Below are 18,738 nucleotides of genomic sequence, written 5' to 3'. Positions count from 1 at the left end.
AATGTTAATTTTAAAATTAATTTTCGTGCCTATGGCCATATATTTGGCCTTTGGCATGCCTAACCCTTCTGATACATACATTTGTATGAGCTGTCATGCTTCTGTTTTGTAGTTTGCAGAAATGTATTCAGCTATTGGCTGAATACATTTCTGCAGTCTGCACTATTGCTGCACAGACGTCTGCCTGCTTCCTGGATCGCCAGTTTAACTCATTTGCATGGTTTTCACCAGCAAATGAGGTAATTAGCATACAGAGGCTGTGTCTGTGCAGGAATAGTACAGGAGCACTCGTGCACGTCCTAGGAGCTTATTCCTGAATCACATGTCAGCCATATTGCCTGCAGCAGTTCTTGCACTATTCCTGCACGCCATGCAGAGCTTGCTAAATCCTGGGGAAAGTCTAAACAAACTGTATACCACTGGAACACTTTTGTAGTGTAGTTAATATTTAATAGTAGCTTTCATTAAAAGACTTCATCAGAAATAAAAATTCATACATTTTCAAACTCTATATACAAGTTTAAAATATGTGGCAACCAATTGTTTAACAGACACTATTAAACAATAAGACACAGTGCTTGTTAAGCAATCAAAAACAAATGAGCTGAAGTCAAACAAAACCTTAACCCTTGCTTACATAGTCATTTTCCTATTTGCCAAAAAAACATTTATCTTTATAGCATCATTTAGACCAGGTGGATAGTCTGCAGCTAACTAATCTACCACTCAGTCTCTTTTCTTTACACTTGATTCTTAAAATGTCCCCCTTTCATATCCTTATTAACTAAATCCAAGACTCCAAATAAAAAACTTTTTGTATGTTTTACATCTAATGGAATGCCTATATAAAGTCATTTCTGTCTTTAGTTTTAATTGAATACATATGCTAATTTATTCTTCACCCTCTTTCTAGAGAATAACAGTAAAAAGAGAAACCAGATCCACCATTAACATAAGATTGTTATCTTCATGATAGTCTAAAGTTAAACTTTCTAATATTGTCTAAAACATCCCAAGAATCACATAAATAGGAGAGGAGTTGTTGGACCAGGGGATTAAAAATATAATCTAAAAAAAGAAAAATCCCTTCAGTACACCCCTTCCGCAGCAGATACTATTGGTCTAAGGGGGAGGTGTGCCATTTTTATGGATATTGGGTATGCCAAAGAGCTTTGTTTTTCAATGTACAAGAAATTATACAATTCACTATTAATTTCACTGTTCATCAAAAATTAATACAAATAGGTTCATAGGTAGGTACTAGGCTATCGGCCCAAGGGCCTAAGTAAGCCTAGCCAACAATGTTCCCTGGCTTACGCCAACCCAAGAAAGTTAACTTCCTGTGCCCCTGTCAAGAAGAGCCACAGAAGTGATCCCCGGGGTATATTTCCTATTTACCATCCACTCATCAAGATTTTTCTTGAAGAGTGTTAATGAGGAACTTTGCTTGACATAGATGGGTAGCCTGTTCCAGAGTAATGGAAGTCTCTGGGACAGGAATCTATCCCTCCAGCAAGTCCTGTTTATTGTGGTGACAAGGTTTAGGTCCCTAGAGTATGTAGCTTGGAGGGATTGGGATTTCTTTAGGTGTAGCATGTAATATTTACTCACAGCTGTTGACATGTCTGCAAGCAAATGCTCTTATCATCCACCAAATAGTCTTATTTTACTTCAGACAGATTATATAATAATGCAGGTGTCAGTCTTGTTACCTCTCAGACAGGCCACTGTCTAAAGAATAAACATGTAATGTATAATGTATAAATATGAACATTTTAATATAGTTATCTTTCTTTTCTATTATTTATGTCTTATGTGGTAATTTAATAAAAGTGTTTTAAAAAGGAAGTACAAGATTGTACAGTATCTTATGAAGGAACAAATGTGTCATGCATGCATGTCTGATGTTAGCTGATCTGCACTTTGGATTAATGGGTGGTTGAACTCAAATTAATGACCTACCAAGCAAAGACTTGAAATTACTGCAACAAAACTTTGCACATCTATACACTAATATTGATGATACAAGTCTGTAAATATACTCAAGTGGCTAATGGTCAATTAGTATTAAAAACTATGCGGGCAAAGGAAATATTTTACATAAAAATTCTTAAAAGTCATTACAAATACAAGAAAAAAAAAAAGATTTTATAACTTACTGTAATGAGATCACATCTGTCATTGTATTTTTCTCTTACTTCTGGAGCTGCCAAGATCAAGGAATTAAAAGTATGCACATCAGCTGTCAAGAAAAAAATAAATAAGTTAGTTAACGAATATTAAACACTAACAACACAGCCTGTTTTCTGACACAGTGAAGTCATTTACTGGCTCAGAGACAGGCGATTTTGTCATGCAAATGTACCTCAGACAGCCCACCACATGCTGGCTACAACTGAGGATAGACCTTTACATTCAGCTCCCATTATCCAGCTGAGGTCTGTACCCCTGTGCCACTCATCATAGCAAGATAATAGTTTATGAGAATGCTAACATGTGACTTAGTTTGTGATTTTCTTAGTGGCACATAATAAAAATCAAAATTGAATAATACAGTTCAACTATTGCAAGTAAAAGTTAAATGAGTTGGCTTAAGAATAAAGAATTCATTACCATTACAAAGGCTGCTCCATGATAAACATACTGAAGGAACTGACTGGCTCAGAGACAGGCAATTTTGTCATATAAATGGACCTCTGACAACCCACCACATGCAGGCTACAACAGATGGCATTTACATTCAGCTCCCATTATCCAGCTGAGGTCAGTACCCCTGCGCCACTCATCATAGCCAGTTAAACTAAATGATACTTTACTACAATAAAGCTACTAAACAGAGCTAAGAAAAAAAAAATATTTTCATTAAATTAAAGTTATGTACTTACTACAATGCTGGAGCTAGTTAGGAACTTCTATCTAGGATTAAGACATGAAGGATACAGCCCAGCATCTAAAACTTTCTAGGCTATCAGCTCACTCGTGTGTTTACAACACTCAGAAAAGAAAAATTCTCTCCAGACTTCTATTATCCAATAAGGGAGTACAAATGAAACCATGTTCAAAAATATAACCAACAAAATACCAACACCAACTACCTTACAAGTGTCAGGACAGAGGCAGGGGAGAGGGGGGTCGGTGGGTATGCAGACAAAGACTAAACTACCTCATCCACTTTAGCCCTAGGATAATTAATAATTAAACAGTTAGGAATATAATTATAACTTTTTTAATATATCATAGGTTCATAGATTCATAGGTAGGTACTAGGCTATCAGCCCTGGCTTTCACCACCCAAGAAAATGATTTTCTTGTGCCTCTATCGAGCAAAATCACAGAGGTGATCCCCAGGGTGAATTTCCTATTTCCCATCCAATCATCATGATTTTTCTTGAAGAGTGCTAATGAGTAGCTTTGTTTGCTATAGATAGGTAGTTTGTTCCAGAGTATGGGAAGTTTCTGGGACAGGAATCTATCCCTCCAGCATGTTCTGTTTATTGTGGTGACAAAGTTTAGGTCCCTACAGAGTGTAGCTCAGAGGGGTTGGGATTTCTTTAAGAGCAGCATGTCCAACAGCTCTGGGTTTGACATAGCTTTGTATGTTAGGCAGAGATCACCTCTGAGTAGGCAATATGTGACAGAGTAAATCTGGAGTGTTTTGATATGGACTGCATAGGTTCATAGGTTCATAGGTAGGTTCATAGGTAGGTACTAGGCTATCGGCCCTGGGGCCTGTACAAGCCCAGCCAAAAAGGTACCCTGGCTTCTGCCAACCAAGAAAATTATTTTCATGTGCCACTGTCGAGCAGAGCCACAGAGGTGATCCACGGGGTGAATTTCCTATTTCCCATCCAATCATTAAGTTTTTTCTTGAAGAGTGCTAATGAGGAGCTTTGTTTGATATAGATAGGTAGTTTATTTCAGAGTATGGAAAGTCTCTGGGACAGGAATCTATCCCTCTGGCATGTTCTGTTTATTGTGGTGACAAGGTTGAGGTCCCTACAGCGTGTAGCTTGGAGGGATTTGGATTTCTTTAAGTGGAGCATGTCTAACAGCTCTGGGTTTGACATAGCTTTGTATGTTAGGCAGAGATCACCTCTGAGTACGCAATATGTGACGGAGTAACACTGGAGTTTTTTGAAAAGGTCTGCGTAGGGCATCTGTTTGAGGCTGGTAATCCTCTTTGTGAGGTATTTCTGCGACCTTTGTAGTTGTTGTAGATGTCTTGTAAAGTACATACCAAAAGGGACGTTGTACTCTATAATGGGTCTAATGAGTAATGAGTAGAGGGGAACAATGGCCTCTTTTTTTCTGGATGAGAAGCCTTTTGTGATGGAGTGTGCCACGTAGAAGGATTTGCTGACTACTGTGGCGATGTGATTATCAAAGGAGAGACTACTGTCCACTTGTGTCCCAAGGTCTCTTATCACACTTTCGGTGTTAAGTATACTACCACCTATGTTGTAGTTAATGGATACAGAGTTTTTACCAAAGGGGATGACAATGCACTTTTTGGCACTGAGCTTGAGGCCATGGCTTTGACACCAGGCATCTGTCTCAGTGAGGCCTTTTTGTAGGATGCCCACATTGTTAGGAGTTTTGATTATGGCTCCTAGTTTGCAGTCATCTGCGAACTTCATTAGCCAAAGACCTTCTATGTTAGCCTGCACTTCAGAGAAGTAGATACCTAACAGGAGAGGACCCAGGACTGAACCCTGTGGTACTCCATTTGTCACTGGTCTGAAGTCGGGTTTGGAGTCTGCTACTTTCACAGTGTGGGTTCTGTCAGTGAGCCAGCTGGCAACCCATCTTGTGACCTAGGGATTTATACCTAGTTTAGTGAGTTTATTGATAATTCCAGAGTGGGAGATGGTGTGAAAAGCCTTGGCAAGATCTAGATAGGCTGTGTGAACCACCTTACCCTTGTCTACGGCTTTGGTGACTGCTTCAAAGAAGTCTATCAGGTTTAGGAGACATGATCTGCCTTTTACAAATCCGAATTGTGTGAGGTCCAGTGTTGGAGATTACCAGTGTCTTTGTTTATAAGTTCCATGATGATACATTAGGCCAGGGAGGGTGGCCTAATGGTTAAGGTGTTTACCTTACAAACACAAGGTGCAGGGTTTGAGTCTCACAAGGGATAATTGGCTAGGTTTGAAATGGCTCGCAAGAGCAGTTAGCTTAGTGCTAACATATATATATATATATATATATATATATATATATATATATATATATATAAACCTAAACGTCCCATGGCCTTGTAGACCAGGCTAATGGGGCAGTAGTTCCTGGGGTCTGTGGTGGCTTCCCCCCTTGTGAAGTTGGATAACCATCACTGTGCGCCATTCAGCAGGTACAAAGCCTGAGGTGAGGCTATGACTGGACATGGTACTTAGGTGGGGTGCCATTTTGTTCTGTAGTTCATGTAGAACGTAGCCTGGGAAGTTGTCTGGTCCCATGGATGCTGTTTTCTTGGCTTTGGAGAGTGTGATTTTAACTTGTGCAGCCGTGATTACAGGAGCTTTGCATCTTCTAGTATAGAGATGGGCTCTTTAGGGGGAGAGAGGGGGGTAAAGTTAGCACTGAACCTATCTGCCAGGATGTTGGCAATATCAGTTGGGTCTGTATATTTAGTGCCATTGTGCTGTAACTCAGAGCAGATCTGAGTGTTGCCACTGAGATTCTTGACATAGCTATAGAATGCTTTGTGGTTGTCTTTAGAATCAGTGGCAATTTTATTTTTGTAACTAGCTTTGGAGGATTTTATCAGGGATTTATCTCTTTTGCAACAGTTTCTTCCTTCTGTTGTACAGTTTGTTTGTGGCTGGGGACCACCAGATTGGCTTCCTTTTTTGGAGGATAGTGTCTTGGTTCTGTTTGGGATAGCACGATCCATGCACTCATGTAAGTGCTGATAAAGTGCAATTGTGCAGGATTCAGTAGTCGTAACTGTATTGTCCATCTGCATGGGTGTCATGAAGTTCACCACTTCTCTCTTAAGAAGCATGAAGTAGGCTTTGGAGAAAAATTTTGCCATGGTTTCCTTAATGGGGGGTGGGGGCAGGATGTGGATATCTATGGTAATTAGCTTATGGTTGGATCGGACCAATGAGGCATTGACTTCAGGTGTGGAACACCAGTCACTCATGTTAGTAATGACTAGATCTAGGATATTGTTGCCCATGGTGGGGGTGTAGATAAGTTGATCCAGGGCATTGGAGTTTATGAATTCCAGAAAGCATTGAGCAAAGTAGTTGGTACATGAGTAGTTTTCCCAGTTAATGGTGGGGTAGTTGAAATCACCCATTATTAGGGTGTTTGGTTGAACCCTAATACTTTCCAGTACATCAAGAAAAGAGGAGTGGGAATCTTGGGGCATGGTGGATGATCTGTAGCAAGCTACAATTTGGATTGCAGTTTTGCCCAGAGTTAGTTGCACTTGGATAATTACTGCACGCTTAAAGACTGTTTATTTGTGGACTGAAATAAAGTGGCTGTCATTGGATCATTTTCGTTTGTTCGGCGCATCTATTTCAAAGGTTTGGCTTGGTTGTTGCTAGTTGCACTTGGATAACCTCGACTGCATTATGCTGAGCAACTAGCCTGGATGTGTGAATATCCTTAATGAATATGAGCACACCTCCACCTTTGGTGTTCCGGTCCAGGTTACATGGTCAAAAAGTGTGGTATAAGTTATAGCCTGCTAGTGCATGGGTGCTCTCTGGAGCCTTGAACCAGGTCTCTGTCACTGCACAGATGTCAATGTTCTCCATTTTAAGGAGTGCCTCGAGTGAATGCATTTTGAGGTTTAGACTTCTAGCATGGAGTTGCATTACCCTCAGATTATGCTTGCTTGCACCTGTTAAGGTGGTGAATTTGTCATTTGAACCTTGCCTATAAAAGGCACTATAGGGGTGGCAAGAGCCTTAGCCAGTATCTGGAATCCCAAGGGTGACAAATGCAGGCCATCTCTGGCAAAGCACCGTGGTCTGTCGATCATGTCATCCCAGGCAGATAGATACTGGATCCCCTTAGAATGACAACGGAAGCTTAGCCAATTGTTGAAGTCAATCATTTTGTCCTTGTACTGTGGCAACATTCTGGGTGATGGAAGAATGCAACTCAGGGCTAGGATCATACCTGCCTGGCCTACAAGATCGGAGAGCTTTTCCATGTCTCTTTTCATGTAGTCCAGGGAGGTACGTCTCAGGTCGTTCACACCAGCATGGGCAATGACAGAGTCATATTTGTACTTGTTATGGAGTGTCCTGAGTGTGTGGGTTATGTGGCGGATCCTGGCACCTGACAGGCAGCTGACAGTAACCTTCTCCTTGTTTAGCCTGGTGAGTGGGACATCAGTGTGCCTGACTATAGAGTCACCTATGACTTGTGTGTTGCCTTACTGGCTGTGGTTGAGTGGCACACTGAGTCTGTGGGCTATGTGTCATTTGGGTTGTGTTGGGGGGTGGAGGTTGCTTGCATTTCTGCTTTGGAGGTCTCTGTTGCTTGAGCAGATTATTATTGAGAGCCTCCATGAATGTTTTTGTGTTTCTATGTGTGGATAGGGCATCAGTTTGAGGCCGATAATGCTCTTTGTGAGGTATTTCTGTGGCATTTCCAGTTGTTGTAGACGTCTTGAGAGGTACATACCAAAAGGGGCGCTGTACTCTATAATGGGTCTAATGGGTGACGAGTAGAGGGGAACAATGACCTCTTTTTCCCTGGATGAGAAACCTTTTATGATGAGGGGTGCCACATAGAAGGATTTCCTGACTACTGTGGCAATGTGATTATCAAAGGAGAGACTACTGTCCACCTGTATCCCAAGGTTACTTATCACACTTTCAGTGTTAAGTAGATGAACACCTATGTGGTAGTTCATGGGTACAGAGTTTTTACCAAAGGGGATGACAATGAACCTTTTGGCATTGAGCTTGAGGCCATGGCTTTGACACCAGGCATCTGTCTCATTGAGGCCCTTTTGTAGGATGTCCACATTGTTAGGAGTTTCGATTATGGCTCCTAGTTTACAGTCATCTGCAAACTTCATTAGCCAAAGACCTTCTGTGTTAGCCTGTACTTCAGAAAAGTAGATACCAAATAGGAGAGGAACCAGGACTGAACCCTGTGGAACTCCACTTGTCACTGATCTGAAGTTGGATTTGGAGTCGGCTACTTTCACAGTGTGGGCTCTGACAGTGAGCCAGTTGGCAACCCATCTTGTGACATAGGGATTTATACCTAGTTTAGTGAGTTTATCTATAATACCAGAGTGGGGGATGGTGTTAAAAACCTTGGTGAGATCTAGATAGTCTTTGTGAACCACCTTACCCTCGTCTATGGCTTTGGTGACTGCTTCAAAGAAGTCTATCAGGTTTAGGAGACATGATCTGCCTTTTACAAACCCAAATTGGGTGGGTTCCAGAGTTTGGAGATTACCAATGTCTTTGTTTATAAGTTCCATGATGATATGTTCCATGGCCTTGCAGACCAGGTTTGTTAGGCTAATAGGATGGTAGTTCCCAGGGTCTGTGGTGGCTCACACTTTGTGGAGTGGGATAACCATCACTGTGCACCATTCAGTAGACACAAAGCTTGAGATGAGGCTATGATTGAGCATGGTGCTTAGGTGGGGTGCCAGTTCATTCTGTAGTTTATTTATTTATTTATTTTATTTTACATTTGTTGACCGGGAGAGTCCAACTGATTACAAGTCCATTTTCAGTGGATGCCCAGGGAGAAAAGCTCCAAGAGTACAATTTATTACAGACAGAAATGTAAAGACAAAAAGACAAGACTTGCCATACAATATTTCTTAGAAGCTAGGATACATTGATTTGTTACTATATACTATTAGCTTTTGAAGATAACACAAAGCATGACATTCTTGGAATAGTTTACTTTCAAAGGAAAGAAAAAGAGAAGAAGAAAAGATCCATGAGAGCAGTTGTTTCTGTATATAGAAGTGAAGGACATCAATATGATACAAGATTTGTTTTAAGAGTTAGGATACGTATACTTGGTACTATAGGTATTAACTTTAGGAGACAGTGGAAAGCACAACATTCCTGTGATAGTTTACACTAACTACTACTAGTTCATGTAGAACACAGCCTAGGATGTTGTCAGGTCCCATGAATGCTGTGTTCTTGGCTTTGGAGAGTGTGGTTTTTACCTGTGCAGCCATGATTACAGGAACTTTGCATTCTTACGATATAGAGATGGGCTCTTTAGGGGGTGAGAGAGGGGTAATGTTAGCACTGAACCTATCTGCCAGGATGTTGGCAATATCAGTTGGTTCTGTATATTTAGTGCCATTGCGCTATAACTCAGAGCAGATGTGAGTGTTGCCATTGAGATTCTTGACATAGCTATAGAATGCTTTGTGGTTGTCTTTAGAATCAGTGGTGATTTTGTTTTCATAACTAGATTTGGAGGATTTCATGAGGGATCACAGCTTCTTACTGAGGCTGACCAGGGAAGTCCTCCATTAATGGAATTTTACTCTTTTTATGCAACAGTTTGTCTCTTCTGTTGTAGTGTTTGTTTATGGCAGGGGACCACCAGATTGGCTTCCTTTTTTTTGGAGGATAGCATCTTGGTTCTGTTAGGGATAGCACGATCCATGCACTCATGTAAGGGCTTATAAAGTGCATTTGTGTAGGATTCACCAGTCATACCTCTATTGTCCATCTGCATGGGTGTCGTGAAGTTTGCCACTTCTGTCTTAAGAAGCATGAAGTTGGCTTTGGAGAAATTTCTTACAGTGGTTCCCTAATGGGGGGGGGGGGGTGGAGGCGGGATGTGGATGTTCAGGCTGATTAGCTTCTGGTATGATCTGACCAACAAGGAATTGACCTCTGGTGTGGAACACCAATCGTCCTTGTTGGTAATGACCAGGTCTAGTATATTGCTGCCCCTGGTGGGGGTGTGGATAAGTTGATCCAAGGCTTTGGAATTTATGAATTCCAGAAAACATTGAGCAAAAGAGTTGGTACATGAGTAGTTTTCCCATTTGATGGTGGGGTAGTTGAAATCACCCATTATTAGGGTGTTGGATTGTACCCTAATATTTTCTAGTGTATCAAGAAATGAGAAGTGGGAATCCTGGGGCATGGTAGGGGATGTGTAGCAAGTTACAATTTGGATTGCGGTCTTGCCCAGAGTTAGTTGCACTTGGATAATCTTGAATGCATTATGCTGAGTAACTAGCCTGGAGGTGTGGATAACCTTAATGAATATGGACATGCCTCTGCCTTTAGTGTTTCGGTCCAGATTAGGTGGTCAAAAGGTGTGGTATGAATTATATCCTGGTAATGAGGGGTGCTCTCTGGAGCCTTGAACCTGGTCTCTGTCACTGCACAGATGTTGACATTCTCCATTTTAAGGAGTGCCTCGAGTGAATGCATTTTGAGGTTTAGACTTCTAGCATTGAATAGCATTACCCTCAGATTTTGCTTGCTTGTACCTGTTACAGTGGTGAATTTGTCATTTGAACCTTGCCTAAAAAGGCGCTATAGGGGTGGCAAGAGCCTTAGCCAGTATCCGGAATCCCAAGGACGACAGGTGCAGGCCATCTCTGGCAAAGCATGGTGGTCTGTCGATCATGTCATCTCAGGCAGACAGATACTGGATCCCCTTAGAATGACACCAGATGCTTAAAACATTTTTGAAGTCAGTCATTTTGTCCTTGTACTGTGGTATCATTCTGGGTGATGGCAGGATGCTACTCAGGTCTAGGGTCATACTTGCCTGGGCTACAAGATCAAAAAGCTCCTCCATGTCTCTTTTGATATAGTCCAGGGAGGTATGTCTCAGGTGATTCTCACCAACATTGACAATGACAGAGTCATATTTGTACTTGTTGTGGAGTGACCTGAGTATGTGCATTATGAGGCAGATTCTGGCACCCGACAGGCAGCTGACAGTAACTTTCTCCTTGTTTAGCCTGGTGAGTGAGACATTAGTGTGTCTGTCTATAGAGTCACCTGTGAATAGAGTGTTGGGTACATTGTAATGACTTATGGGCTGTGGTTGAGTGGCACACTGAGTTTGTGGGCTATGTGTCATTTGGGTTGTGTTGGAAGGTAGAGGTTGCTTGTGTTTCTGCTTTGGAGGTCTCAGTTGCTTGAGCAGATTTTTACTGAGAGCATCTGTGAATGTAGGTGTGTGTTTTGTGTTGCTATGTGTGTGTTTTGGTGGTCTAGGTTTTGAGGGACTATGTGATGAGTGTGGTGTAGTGCAAGTGTTTACCTTCTCCTCTTGGCTGTCTAGTCCAGTCTTGGATGTAGAGAGCTTTGCTTCCAGTTTGGCTATATAAGTGCATCTTTTATAGGTTGTAGTGTTGAGTGGTAGGAGGAGAGGGCTGTCTCTCAGTGTAACATCAGGGAAGGAATTTCTCCTTTTTTAGAACTATCATGAAGATAACAATCTTATGTTAACTGTTGATCTAGTTTCTCTTTTCACTGGTATTCTCCAGAAAGGCAGTTTGGAATCTATTAGGTCATTTTTGAGCAAATAAACATCCTTAGAGAATAATGTAGTCAACTTTTATACTGCATTATTGGAAATATTACTGGAAAATAAGTATTTTCTTTTTAAGCAAAAGTACTACAAGCAACAAAAAGGTGTTGCAGTGGGGGCTACAGTAGCCCCAGCTTATGTTAGTTTAGTACTTGGATGGTGGGAGCTGGATATTTTACCCACTTTGAAGTGTTTTTCTAATATAGTATATTATAGGTGTTTTGTAGATGATTTAGTTTTTTTATTATTAAAAACCATGGTTTTAACCATTTGGAATTTTTACAGGACCTTAATATTAGTCCTAACTTTTTGAAATTTGTGATGGGAGATATGGGACAAAAGGTTTGTTTTGTAGATGTAGAACTCAACTGGGATATTGCAACAAACACTTTTTCTAGTCGAATTCACAGGAAGGAAACTTTTTTGAATAGTTATTTCCATTTTAAAAGCAATCATCCTCATTATATAAAGAAAAATATTCCATTCCAAAAGGCAAATATATCAGGGCCTCAAGGATGGTTAGTAGACAAAGTGATTTTGTGATGGAAATTCTTTTTATAATTACTGTTTTTTGAAAGACGTTATGTTAAGGATTTATTTGATAAGACAGTTGATGAGGTCATAGCTAAGAGATTTACACATTTTGCTCCAATATAAGTTTTTGGTTTACCAATAAGAAAGTAACAAGCAACAATTTAGATTTTAATATCCAGAAAATGCCACATATTGTTGCTTGGATATGACAGTGGACAGTGAAGCTATTAAAAGGATTATAAACAACAACTAGAAAGTTCATGTTAGTAACAATGACCTGGTTAAGATTTTAGTCCTTTTTTGTCTATAAGAAAAATAATACTATCAAAATCATATTAGAAAATGGGAATACAAAAAAAAATCCTCCACCAGCTACTTCTAAGAGTGCAGGGACCTTTAAATGCAACAATTGTAGCATTTGTAGGTTTATTCATGAAGGGCCTTACATTGCCCTGCATCATTTATCTTACACCATCAAGAGTTTTGGAAGGTTCACCTGTAATACCAAATGTATAGTATATATTCCTATGTGCTTGGGTTGCCCAATATTTTATGTGGGCATGAATGCAAGAATATTAGTTAAAGAATAAAAGAGCATATATATGCTTTAAAAACTAAAGATGAAATAATGTATTATATAGGCATTCCATTAGATGTAAAACCTACAAAAAAATTATTTGCAGTCTTGGAATTAGTAATGAGGTTATAAGTGGGTGAAATTTTAAGAATCAAGTTGAAAGAAAAGAGAATGAGTGGCAGATCAGATTAGCTGCAGAATATCTCCCAGGTCTAAATGACACTATAAATATAAAGGGGGTAATTCAATAAAGCCTACACACCATATAGGCATAGTGGCATGGCTTGAACACGGAGTTCGGAGCCTTTGTGATCCAGGAAACAGTGTTGGGGGTGTGCACAAGCCTCCCAGCACTGTTCAGGCATGGATGCAATGGAATAATGCAAATCACCTCATTTGCTGGTGAAAACCATGCAAATGAGGTGAATTTGTAATCCAGGAAGCAGACAGGCATTCGTGTTGGAGCCGTGTCTGCAGTAGAGATGTATGCTGTTAGTAACCACATACATTACTACAAAAATAAAAATGGGGCATGACAACTTAAAGTAAAGAATGCATTATGTTCATTAGGCATGCCAATGGCCAAAACTATGACCACTGGCATGCCAAAGTGTTGAAAAATTGTAAAAATCTAAAGTTTTTTTTGTTGTATATATGGGGCAGCAGCGTGCAAACATGATCATGCAGAAAATTTTTAAAAATTAGTAAAAAGGCAATTAAATATGAAATATTAATTTTGCCATTATACTGGGCAACATACAGACTCATAGCAATGACAGGAAAAAGTTGTTGCTAAAGACATAGGCTCTAGTGTAGTGGAGTAACTAGGGTATAAGCCAGTAGGGAGTATGTAAATGAGCTAAATTTATTGAATAGCAAAATGGGAGACCGTGTCCCTGGATACCTAACTATGTAGGAGCTATAATGCTATGGTGTAGGAGAAGAAGCAGCTGACATGAAAAGGTGGTGTGTCATGCTTGATTTAAGCACATTGGAGCTCTGCGGCTTCTATTTGTGCTCGGCTAAGCACAGTTAAGCAAGCGTGTGTCTGATGCTGCTTAGCTGTGCTTAGATGGTGTGAGGATAGCTAAGTGTGCTGGTGTTTAGGAGAGGGCCCTTTCTGCTCAACATTATTTACATTAGCTCCACGGGTTTGCACGGCATGCAGCAGAACTTAAACACAGAGGAAATTAAAAAATAAAGAGAAATATCAGAATAAAGGAAATTAATTACAAATCACTAATAAGGCCTCTGCCACTCACAGTGGCCCATTCAAACCCCTCAGTAATAGAGCTGGCAGGTGGACTGTATCATAGTCAGCCAAGCACACAGGCAGTATCTGCAGCACACAAGTATAAAGTATGCAAACACCCTTCAGTCTATTTTTCCCACAAACTCTGCATCATTAGCGTACACACTTGGGAATTTTTACAGACAAAATTATAGGGGCTGCTGCTTCTTTGTTACATCTCTATGCACTACAGACTGAGGGTGGTGATGAAGATGATGCTGACAACTGGCCCAGACTGAGGAGGAGAAGAGTGTACAGACTCAGGGAAACCTTTCAGGAGCTACATGAGCTGGAGATAGTAGAGTGCTACAGGGTGGTCAGGGACATACTTCAGCAACTCACTGAGCTCTGTCAGCCTCACTTCAGACTCACAGCCAAAAGGGGGGAACCCATCCCAGTGGAAACAAAAGCATGTGTATCCTTAAGAATACTAGCTACAGGTACTTTCCAAAGACCTACTGGGGACACCATGGGGGTCTGACAGTCATCTGCATCCAGGGTACTTCAACAGTTCCTGGATGTCATGCTAACACATGCCAATGAGCACATTTATTTCTCCAGCACCCCTGAGGAGAGGACCAGCAATATGCATTTCTTCCACCATGTAGCACATTACCCAAAGGTACTGGGTGCCATAGACTTCACTCACAACCACATCAAAGCACCACTCGGTGAAGATGGTAGAGTATACATCAGCTGAAAGGGCTATCACTCCATCAACTGCCAGGTCATGTGCAATGACCGGTCATTATCATGAATGTGTGTGCTGGCAGCCCTGGCAGTTATCATGACTACCACAGCTGGCATTCCCCACAGCTGTACCAGGCATTTGCCAGGGGTGACATCCTGTATGGCAATCTCTTGGTGGATGCTGGCTATGTACAAGAACTGTAGATGATGATACCCATCAGAAATGCACACTCACCCAATAAAGAACACCATAATGAGGCACATGCACAAACTTGGAACATTGTAGAACATGTGTTTGGGCTGCTCAAGTCATGGTTCCACTGCCTTGATATATCTGGTGGAGCCCTGCAGTACTCTCCAGCCACATGTGCACACATGTTCATATATGTACCATGCTATACAATATGATCTTGAGGAAACAGCTGCAGCAGGTACATCCCAGTGAAGGGGTACACAGCCCCCCACCATTGTCAAATTCCCCACAGACACACGGGGACTTGGAGGAGGAACCCCCTGAGCCTGCCCTTATAGGCAGATGTAGGTGTGCCCAGTATGCCCTGGCCTTGGCAAAGAGGCAGTGCCTAGCATATACACTGACACCCTATGGACCGAGGGACTGACACCTCTCTCTGACTTGCACACACAGTAAATGGATGCCACACACATCACACTACCTGTACTATACCATGTATAGGCTGTGTACTGTGTGCATCCAACAGAGTCAGCCCTCAAGCACCATCCTCACAACTGCCACAGGCACAAGGTAAGTCACTCTTCTTAACAATAAATGAATGGAGTAGTACATTTTGATAGCATATCTAAGGTATCACTGCATATATGCAAGGGAATGGGGTTGCCTACTGGGAGAGCAGCAGACAACTGACAGCTATGTGGGACAACATGAAATGTCTGTTTAATACTCACTTCCCCAAAGTATGCAGTAGTCCCCTAGGTGACAAACCTCACTGCAGTGTATGAGGGGGACTAACAAACTGGGGGGTCATAGGTTACATGCATGGCTGTCAATGTTGGGGTTCCATACTCACCCCTCAGCCTCTCCCAGCAAGTCAGCCATAGAAAACTCTAAAGAAATGTCTAGCAAAGTCCCACAAATAGTGACAATGATGAAATATTCCTCTTACTGACTTACACTGTGATATCACAGCAGGTCTTGCAATTGCAGTAAGTCTCTGATGGGTAAGAAGTCTGAAACTCAAATGTCTGCCATTACATTCTAACCTTCAGTCTTTAGTGATATGCCAGTATTCTCCAAGACAGGCACAACACTATGCTAAATGGAACTAAAATGTAATTCAACATCTACACAGTCTGTGCAAAAGTGTGCAGTTGACAGCTATACCCCCCCAACACACCCGTTTTCCTATAGAAATGCAGTAACATTTATATTTGTAGGGTAATAGCAGCAGAGCAGACATTCCCAAGCCTGTCCCAATCAACTTGATAACTTGTTGCATGTCCACAATTTGCAGGGGTTAATGCGCTATGTGTATGAATGGTCAATATGTCAGGAAGTGGGCAGCCACTTACTCTTGGCTGTTGTGGCTTACTTACCAAGGTACAGTACTGTGGCTGACAGGCCAAAAATACTGGCCTATGGCTGACCAAGTTGGCAGATGATTGCAAGCTGGGAACAGTCATTAATACCCAAAGTGATGTGGATGTCCTACAACAGGGTCTCACTAAAACAAATGACTGCTGCCAGAAACATGGTCTCAAGCTGAATGCCTGCAGATGCATCATCATCCCTTTCAGGGAGACTGGCATCCCCACGTATTTTCACATTAACAACAATGTCCTACATACAAATCAGTAGAGGCATTCGGCCACCCAGGTTGATAGCAACCTGAATTCTGAGCACCATGTTGCTTCCATTTTACAGAGAGATTCATAGATGAGCCAACTCAAAAGTAAGGGTATCTCATCCAGGGACAAAGAGGTCATAACATCCATGCATTCTACCCTTATAAGGCCAATTATTTTGTACAATGCCCACTTTGACATGTATCTCAAAAAGCACATGCAGTAGCTGGAGAGACCTTACAGGTTCCTCACCGGGAGAATCCAGGACCTCAAGCACCTACCCTACACAGATAGGCTAAAAACACTGTCCCTCTAATCAGTTCCATGCAGATTCCTCAGAGGTGACCTCTGTCTGGCATACAAAGCAATCTAGACCCTGCCTTGATGGGACTGTTGCACATCTGGAAGTCAAGGCCCACCCTATCAACTTATAGGTGCAGCATCAACTTGGTCTGTGATATCAATACGGCTTGTTGGTGTGATAGAGACATATCCCACAGACTCCCCCATCTGTGGAATACACTCCCTGTCCACATCAAGCCGAGTAACTCGATACCCCTTGTGAATAGCTCCCTGTATAAGTGCATGGGAAACAGAAAATACAGTCCTGCAATTCCACCTGTGTCCCTGCTGGACAGGGGTTCTGGGTGCTGATATGTCTTAACATAGGCTACACTCTCATCTGCGAGGGTTAAAAGTGCTTCAGGGCCAATAGCCTAGCAACCTCATATCAACCTATCAACCTATAAACAAATGTCTGTCAGTGGTTCACCACATTACTCTATACTGCTCTGCCACTGACATACCTGAAAATCCCAGTGCTATGTGGAATATACCACACATATAATGGACATCTCTGCTTAGTAGTATGCACTCTGTACCCACACCAGGATATGAATTATTTTCAGATAAGAAGAATACCACACAGGCAGGAGATCCCCAGCCAGTATATCACTGAGGTGCTGGACTGTTTGCACAGCTTCATCAGCCACACCTCCCAACTGGCTAGATTGGGTGAGAATGTCTATAATTTGTCTCATAATTTTGGTCTGTGCATCATACATCTTATATTTCTCAGGTAAATCACTGTGATGACCTGTGGATTTCTGTCAGTAAGTAATGACACAACACATTTCAGTGTCAGATGTCATATATGTCAGAAAATGTCTACTAAAACAAATCATGTTACTCTAGCAACTTTCTCCATTTATAAGAGCAATATTTACAGTATCTCCCTATGTTTGGGCCATTGTACCCCCATTTTGACAGGCTATCTCCAGATTTCTTGCACTAGCAGTTTGAGAGGTATGGCTGTAGCACACAAAACCCAGGACCGGAGTATAACTATCTCTGGAATGGAGTCCCACTCTTACTATAGAAGGTCATACTGGCCATGGTCCTACACTTAGAATTACAGCCCATGTCTAAACCCACATTGGACTATATAACTGTATTTTGCATATATGTCTTTGCATATAGACAGCTATGTACCCCTTCTACTGACACCTATCAGAAAGGATTAACCTCATCTAGCTGTAGGTGGCCCATATGTGATATATATCAGCATATGCTGTGTGTGATACACAGACATATATATGGGCAACATATAACAATATTTCAAGCATGCAGACACATAGACATGGGGAAGAGAGAGAGAGAGACAGACAGTGATAGAGAGAGAGAGACAGGGAGACAGACACACAGAGAGTGAGTCATAGACAGGAATAACATGAAAGGCATAGCGTTATGTCCTGCTGCAGACAATTGGATACCAGTTGTAACCAGTCACATGTGCCAGCATAAAGGTGAACGCCATTGTGTAATAGTACTGAGGTAGGGGTTGTAATATCACATCGCCCACCTTTGTGTGCATGTTCGTAGGTTAAAGTATTATGAAGCCTTTCCCACTCAGTACACTTCCCATTGCCCTACTTTACAAGATCTGCTGATAACATTCACCTTAGAAGTACCTTTGGATACTTGTCAGCCTTATAACCTCTGTGGCACATGTGATAACTGTGTAACACTAGAGTGCAAATAACTAGATAGGTTGGGGTTGTAATCTCACTCCTGGCAAATGTAAGTGTGTGTTTGTAGGTTAAAGTATTTTGAAGCCTTTCCCACCCAGTACACTTCCCATTGCCCTACTTTACAAGATCTACTGATGTTATTCACCTTAAATGTACCTTTGGACACTACTCAGCCTGATAAGCTTTGTGGCACATGCAATAACTGTGTAACAGTGTAGTACAAATAACTAGATAGGTATGGGCTCTAATCTCAATACTGACAGCTGTGATAG

The 18,738-nt window shown here is 41.5% G+C and overlaps 2 non-coding genes across 2 annotated transcripts; both read right to left on the bottom strand.

Annotated features, from left to right (window-relative positions):
• Window positions 1-2,327: 2,327 nt before the first annotated feature.
• Window positions 2,328-2,470, bottom strand: LOC122793861. The gene has a single exon (XR_006363579.1). It is a non-coding gene; the product is annotated as a small nucleolar RNA SNORD94 (small nucleolar RNA).
• Window positions 2,471-2,656: 186 nt separating this feature from the next.
• LOC122793860 lies at window positions 2,657-2,795 on the bottom strand. Its single transcript, XR_006363578.1, has one exon. It is a non-coding gene; the product is annotated as a small nucleolar RNA SNORD94 (small nucleolar RNA).
• Between the last annotated feature and the right edge of the window lie 15,943 nt (window positions 2,796-18,738).

The sequence above is a fragment of the Protopterus annectens genome, chromosome 2.part0 (genome assembly GCF_019279795.1).
Source record: "Protopterus annectens isolate FY-2018-M chromosome 2.part0, PAN1.0, whole genome shotgun sequence".
Classification (NCBI taxonomy): domain Eukaryota; kingdom Metazoa; phylum Chordata; order Ceratodontiformes; family Protopteridae; genus Protopterus; species Protopterus annectens.
Note: the sequence above shows the minus strand (reverse complement) of the source record. Positions and strands in the feature narration are given on the sequence as shown.